Genomic DNA, 6,798 nt, shown 5'->3' with positions numbered 1-6,798 from the left:
TAGACAGACCTAAAACCAGAACTGTTTAAACATGGTTGCTTCTCAGTTGAACAAGGACAGGCGAGGGGTTGTTTAGCATAATGGAGAGAGTTTCATGTGAATCATTAGGTACCCTTTGAGTTTATGTTTTTTAACGTGCTATGAACAGTCTTATAAATAATAGCGTATATATTTCAAAGCTCTCCCAGTGATGCTTTTTTATGCATGTGGTAATTGGGAAGAATGAACTCTATGCTCCAGGGTATCTTAACCCTCCGGCCCTCTGACCTCTGGTTGCCATAAGAGAGCTGAGATCCCCGGGTATCTGGGAGACACAGCCTGATTGCAGAGCATCTGGGAAGCCTGCCCTGGATCAGGTGAGGGGAGGAAGACACCTTCTGGCCTCCTGTGCCCAGTCCCTAGCCTGGCCGGTCTGCTCAGCAGGGGGCTCCAGAGAGTCACCGCCCAGAAGAACCTCCTTCCCGTTGCACCTGTTCTTTCCCTTCTGCCTGCACTTGGAGGGTGAGAGGCAGTGCAGGATAACTCATCAGCCTCCGGCCATCCATGCTGGATTTCCCCTAAGCCTGAGCTGGGACTTTAAAAAGAAAACTCCACAGCCTATGGTCCTTCTTGGCTTTGGATTTGCTTCTCTGCTGGGAATTTCCCATGTCCTTTTTTTTGGAGGTTACTGAGGCTGCCTGTGACCTACATTGAAGGGGGACATCCCTAGGATATCCCAGGGACAAGACTGGGGCTTTTCAGATGAGGGTTTCAAACATAGCTTTAGGAAAACGTTTTGTTCGCGGGTGTCTAAAGCAAGCCTTCTGGAAGGTGTCCTCGTGGTCATTAGCCCACCAGATCCGAGCATTCACATCGTCCGTATCTGCTGCCACGTTAGTCAGCACCCCAATCACTGCTGACTCACCCCAGGGCCTGTGCAAAGCATCAGAGTCACTTCTCTGAGGCTTCTGCCAAAGAAATGATAAGCAGCCTTCTGGGAAGAGCCCAGTTTCCGATTGCGGCCGGCCACCCATCAAGCATCAGGAATTTGCCTGATCTTGCCTGTTAGCGGAGGATATGTCGCTGCCTCACTCCAGTTACACTTTCCCACGCTACACCTCATGGCATTCCTCATCCAATCTTACCTCAGGAGGAGTCATTCTACTCCAGCCTTGTCTTACAATTCCCATGCCAGTGTGACTCAGTTTCCAACGACGCGCTGAAAACTCCTCCTCGGAATCTTACGGACCCCGGGGGTCATTGAATCACAGTGAGGCAGAATTGCCAGGGATCTTGAGGTCACCCTGTGTCGCTCCCCAATTCCCGATGGACAGTTGAGGCACAAAGAGATTAACTGACTTGCCAAAAATCTTACAGCAAATAGTTCCTCCAAGTGGAACAGGAGGTACAGAAATATACAAGCATCAAAGAGATAGGGGTATTCTGAGGACAATGAAAGATAATTGCAAATTCTAGTAACTATTTTGGACTTCCTTCCCACAGATAGTAAGCAGCTGGCCTCTATATCCACCGAGGACAAGATAAAGGGGGAAAAAAGGTTCTTAATTACAGTTTGAGTTCATATGTAAAATTAGAAGTGCTTTATTTTGATGTTTTGAGCTCAGAAATAGTGAATGGTGGAGGAGGGTGGAAACCCCTTTTCCGGAGGGCTCCAAGCCCAGGTGGGGCCCCCCGTGAGGGGGTGTGAGGAATGAGGTAGGGGAACAGCCCCCGGTTCTGTGTCGCCTTCGTTGGGGGGCGTCGCTGCATCCCATGCCAATAGCCCAAGTGGGACTTCAGTGCCCGCATCAAATGTTGTCATTGAGCATATCATCAGGGTGTCCACGTGTCAGATCACGAGGTCGGCCGCGGGTAAATAAGCCTCAGGAGGGCACAAATTCCTAAATAGGAGAAATCAGACTTTCATGTAACCTCCTTGAGAAAGGAAAGCACGTGAGAAGCATCAAGATAGGTAAAACCTTGAAGATCAGCATTATTTATCCCTTTGGGGGGCTTTGGAACTATTTCTCTGATGTTTGAAGTGCACCCGCAATACGTGCTTCTTGAGTCCTTTTTGCCTGAATTTGAGGTATCTTCGGGGAAATGCACTCTCTCAGTTTGCAGTAATAACTCACCAGAAAGCAGTTCTGAGGGGTGATTTGTAACTCTCTGGGATCCTGAGGCCACCGGCTCGGACTTGGGCTGTTAGTGGTCCGCAGTCAGACTGAGCTCCATCCTCAGAATGGATATTGCCCTGTTCCCCGGGAAGCAACATAAAGCGCTTACTGAAGCATTTACCCTGAGCTGAGCTCGCTGAACCTGCTCCCCTCCCCTGCTCCCTCCTCTGATATCCTAAATGAAGGGAGAGAGTTCACATCTCCCGGACAGTATTTGCAGAAAATGTACTGCACCCTTTCCTCAGGATGTGTTTAGTGCGTTCTAACCTTTCTAAAGACTAACTCCCTGAACTTAAGGTTAGAAATAATTAGACAAGAAAATCCCTTCTCTTGGTTTCTTGTAACTATCCAAAATGATGAGTAGTGGAAAAATCACTGGAGGTCAGATCTCTCACTCTTCCTGAACCTTTGCACCGTATTGTTTATAGAAAGAATGTGACATCCCTTGGCATGATAAGGTGAGTGTTGCTATTTCTGCCTTTTGGCTGTTCGTTATGCTTTGCTATCATAAGCAAAGGGGCAGATAGATACCGAAACCTTAAAAAAAAAACCTAAAAAAAATGATTACTTGGGACTGTTTGGCATGTTGCTACAGAAAACACCTCTCTTTGTTTTGGCAAATCCATTTCGGAAAAGTGATTTAAATCTTGGCACAAATAGATAGCTTTTCACATCCTATTTTGATTGCCTTAGAGGTCAACCATACAGTAAGCAACATTTAATTTTTAAGCTCTGAAGGGTATTAGGTGTCCCAGTCTTCTTTTTCTTTTTTAGTGATTGACATACTTTGATGCATGTGTAAGCATCGTCTCTATGCTTCACATAAAGCGCTCTGAAAATAAGTTCCAACACCCTTCCGTTCTCCAGAGTTCCAGGTCCTTGAAGTTAGGGATTGGTTTTTCATATTAGTCATGCCAACATTTCTTTTATCCCTAGGGCAGATCAGTGCCTTAGACAGAGTGGAGACTGAATACAAGTTTGCTCTTCTGAGCTTAAAAAATATAAAAATCACTATACGATAATTTGAATAGTCTTGTGTCCTGGGGAAATGGCATGCTTATTTATGAGGACGCCCAAACCAAGTGGTATTAATTATGCTACTCTACTGATCTCTGAGTAGGCACATTCATCCCGTAATCAAGAATACAATGTATACCTGAATCTAATATTATACTGTATGTTAACTAACTGGAATTTAAAGAAGAACTTAAAAACTAAAACAAACAAAAAACCCCCCCAAAACCAAAAAACAGAACACAAAAGCCAGGTGTCCTGGCTCGTCAGACGTACAAAGTCTGAGGTCAGGTTCTTGTTTCTTGGCTGAGGGTTATAGCCCGAGTGGTGAGGGCTCAGGGCTCAGCCTACTACCCAGACAGATGCGACCTGGGCCAGTCCACTGTTCCAGTGTATTCAGAGCTCATTATATGTGACCCCCTTGAACATCACTCCCCAGAAAACTAGACCACACTGTGTGACTGGAAGGCCACGACTGGGTCACTCATAACCTTATAACTGCTAGAATATCTTCTAGAATTTTTGTCATGCTCTCCAAATTGCATGCCTGGGATCTGCAGGAGTAGAAAATACTTCACAGCTGAAAACTTGAGAGAGACAGTAGGTGCCCATAAAGCAATCTAAAAAGAAACAAGTCAGTGGGGAACATGAACTGACATTTTTATAGGAGTTTAAAATCAGAAATGTACTGACTCAAGTGTTTTGGATTAAACCCACTAAAGCAATAAATTCATATCTTATAAAATGACGCCTTCTAGTAGGAGGAGCTGGCCAGTTAATGAGGGGGTGGTGACATGATGTGCCAGGAAAGTCTCTGGGGCCAGTGCTTGGACCATGTCATCTACAACTTCTACCTTTAGTTCTTAAAGCCTCTGAAGCCGTCCCTCACTTTTTTTTTCTTTTTTCCTACATTGGTTCTATTATGGCAAATGTAAAATTTTCAATTTGATCCGCGCCCAAGAAATAAAAATTAGGTGAACATGTTTTCCATCTTATTTCTGTTAGGGAGGAAAATGTTTCTTCTGCCTTCTTCTGTTCTGTTCCTGGGGCCTGTAAATTAAACTGACAAAGGACAGATTAAGAAGAGAAAAAGCACAAACATTTTATTTTTAATTTTACATGCATGGGGGTGGTTTCCCTCCCCACAAATGAAAACCCAAAGTAGCAGTTAGACTGGGGTTGGGGAAATTATATACCATTCAAATAAAGGGCAATAGATTGTGGAGAAGTGTCTAAATGAAGGAAAGGGGGTTTGAGCTTCTAGGGGTGAGAAATTACGGGAGGGTACACATTCTGGAAAAACTAATGCTAGATAAGGGTTATTTAGTAAAGTTTGTTTTTGGAGACTCACTTAGGTGCTGTCTCCGTTTCCGGTGATAAGGGCTGCTCTTTTCCTGGTATGGGAGAGGGCAGGGGACACCTACAAAAGGGGAATTCATGTTCTGCTTTTAGATAGATAGGAGGAGGCCAGAGAGCTCTTCCTGTGTCTGGTTTTTCTCAGTTGCTTTCAGTTCAAAATAATCATTATACCAAAGTGCTATTTTTTTTTTTGGAAGCTTAAAACAGCACCCCTTTATTGGTTCACAGCTCTACAAGTGTGACTGTGTTCTCTTTGAAGGGTAGGGCAAGGCTGAAATCGAGGTGTCAGCCCAGCTGAGTTCTCCTCTGGAGACTCTGGTGTGGGGACAGGGAACATGTCTCCAAACTCTTTTTTGTTCTTGGAAAAATTCAGTTCTTTGCAGCTGGAGGACTGACTTCACCCTTTCCTTGGTGGCTCTCAGCAACTAGCGGCTGCCACATACCCTCTTCCCTCTTCAAGACAGTGAAGGCGCATCAAAATCTTCTTGTGCTTCAGATCTCTGGGTAGCTCTCCTATAACCAGCCAGAGAAAACTCTGGATTATCCTTGGCTAATCTCCCTGCCTTAAGGCCAACACATTAGAGACTTTAATTACTTCTCCAAAATCCCTTCACAGCAGTACCTAGGATCCTGTTTGATTGAATAATTGGAATCATCTTAGAGTCCTGCCCACTGTGAGGTCTGTGCTTCCTTCCTTGAATCCCAGCATGCCCGTGACTGCAGCCAAAGGGACACTGCGTGGCTTCCAAAGTCGTGTTTTTTGGGTGACATATCCTGATACCCTCCACTGCCTATGTTTCCCACCACTTAAAGGAAAAAACAAACAAACCCACTCGAGTCTAAGTGAGGAAATATCGGGATGGTGTGCTTGGGTGAGTATGTTCTGGGAGAAAAACACGTCCAGTGGAAAAGAGATACTGTGAGTAATTGGGGTTTCTAAACCCCAGGACGATCTTCAAGACTCTATGTCCTCACAGAGCAGCATGAATGAGGATAAATGAAAGTCCTAGGATAAATTTCCCACTTTGGGGCCCCAGGATTAGTCTAGAAAAGAAATGAAAAAGCTATGTTCCAGTGGGCATGGTTATCATTTTAAGAAGGTCTGTAGAAAAAGGGTTGATCTAACCCACCAGGAGTCTATCAACTCTTCGATTGGTCTATCCAGATCCAATGGACAGGAAGTTCAGGTCATGAGTGTAGAACAGAATGGACAGTCTTCATATTTTTCTCAAAGTTTGTTATCTGGAAGGAATCTTTACAATAATAACTTAGAGCCAAGATCTCAAACATTTCATTTTTAATGTGTCATACGTAGAATATTCAACGAGAGCATTTTCAATGCCCATGTATTTGTAGGATCATACGATGGAGAACAAAAAAGCAGATTCTGAGTGCATGTGGCTTCACAGAGCTTCTAAGTGAGGGAGAATGAGAAGAACACCCAAAGAAAGGAGGCAAAATTAAGTAACACACACTCATATAAGCAAATAACATATAAAACAAGGTGAGAATTATCATGAGTTGTTATTTCCTTCATGGGAAAATGTCGGGAAGGTCCGAAAAAGCACAGGGTTCAGTGGACTGGTGGGAAAGAGGCAGACTGGAATTCTAGAAAAGGAAATGTATTTCTGAGCATGGAAAGAGTTTTAATGAAAACATTATTGTGGTTGTGTCACCCTTTTCTGGAGGATGATTCCATCCTTCAGGAATAGGTGACTTTCCGAGCACTTGCAGAAGAGAATTACTCCTAAACAGATACATCTTGTGTCTCTTTGTGGAATCCGAGGTTGCTGTGAACGAACTGTGTCCAGGGGCCAAGTGCATTGAGATTGGATAACTGAGGCAATTCATTCTGGTCCTGTGAGTCTCTGTTTAATTTGGGAACACTCACTCTCTCCTGTGGAGCTACAGTTCACGATGAATTTCACAGCCCTATTTTCTTTTTTCCAGGAATTTCTGATCTCCTGTTAACCTTTAGATTCCCTATTAGATATGTATTTTATAGCATGGACTTTCCCCACTCAGCTATATTATTCTGGACCTGATTTTTGATTGAGTGTAGCTTTCCTGGTTGAAATAATCACATCCCTGAAAGCATATATTTTATAAGAGAAAGTTTCTTTTAACAACTTCTTAAATCCTTTATAGCCTACGTTTGCAAACTGTTACATTTCTCCAGCAGGGTTTACTTTAAAAATGTCAGCATGAGATTTTAAAATGCAAATATTTCTAAAGCTACCACCCACGATTTGAGCTGTGAAACGATGCA

General features: G+C 43.7%; 1 long non-coding RNA gene across 1 annotated transcript; it reads right to left on the bottom strand.

Moving 5' to 3' along the window:
- Positions 1-1,557: 1,557 nt before the first annotated feature.
- LOC147581228 (uncharacterized) lies at positions 1,558-2,491 on the bottom strand. The gene is made up of 2 exons (XR_015251559.1): positions 2,115-2,491; positions 1,558-1,880 (listed from the first exon to the last, which is right to left on the bottom strand). It is a non-coding gene; the product is annotated as an uncharacterized LOC147581228 (long non-coding RNA).
- Between the last annotated feature and the right edge of the window lie 4,307 nt (positions 2,492-6,798).

The sequence above is a fragment of the Puma concolor genome, chromosome B2 (genome assembly GCF_028749965.1).
Source record: "Puma concolor isolate L17-30 chromosome B2, mPumCon1.1.hap2, whole genome shotgun sequence".
NCBI lineage: Eukaryota > Metazoa > Chordata > Mammalia > Carnivora > Felidae > Puma > Puma concolor.
The sequence above is the reverse complement of the archived record's forward strand: the minus strand, read 5'-3'. Positions and strand labels throughout refer to the sequence as shown.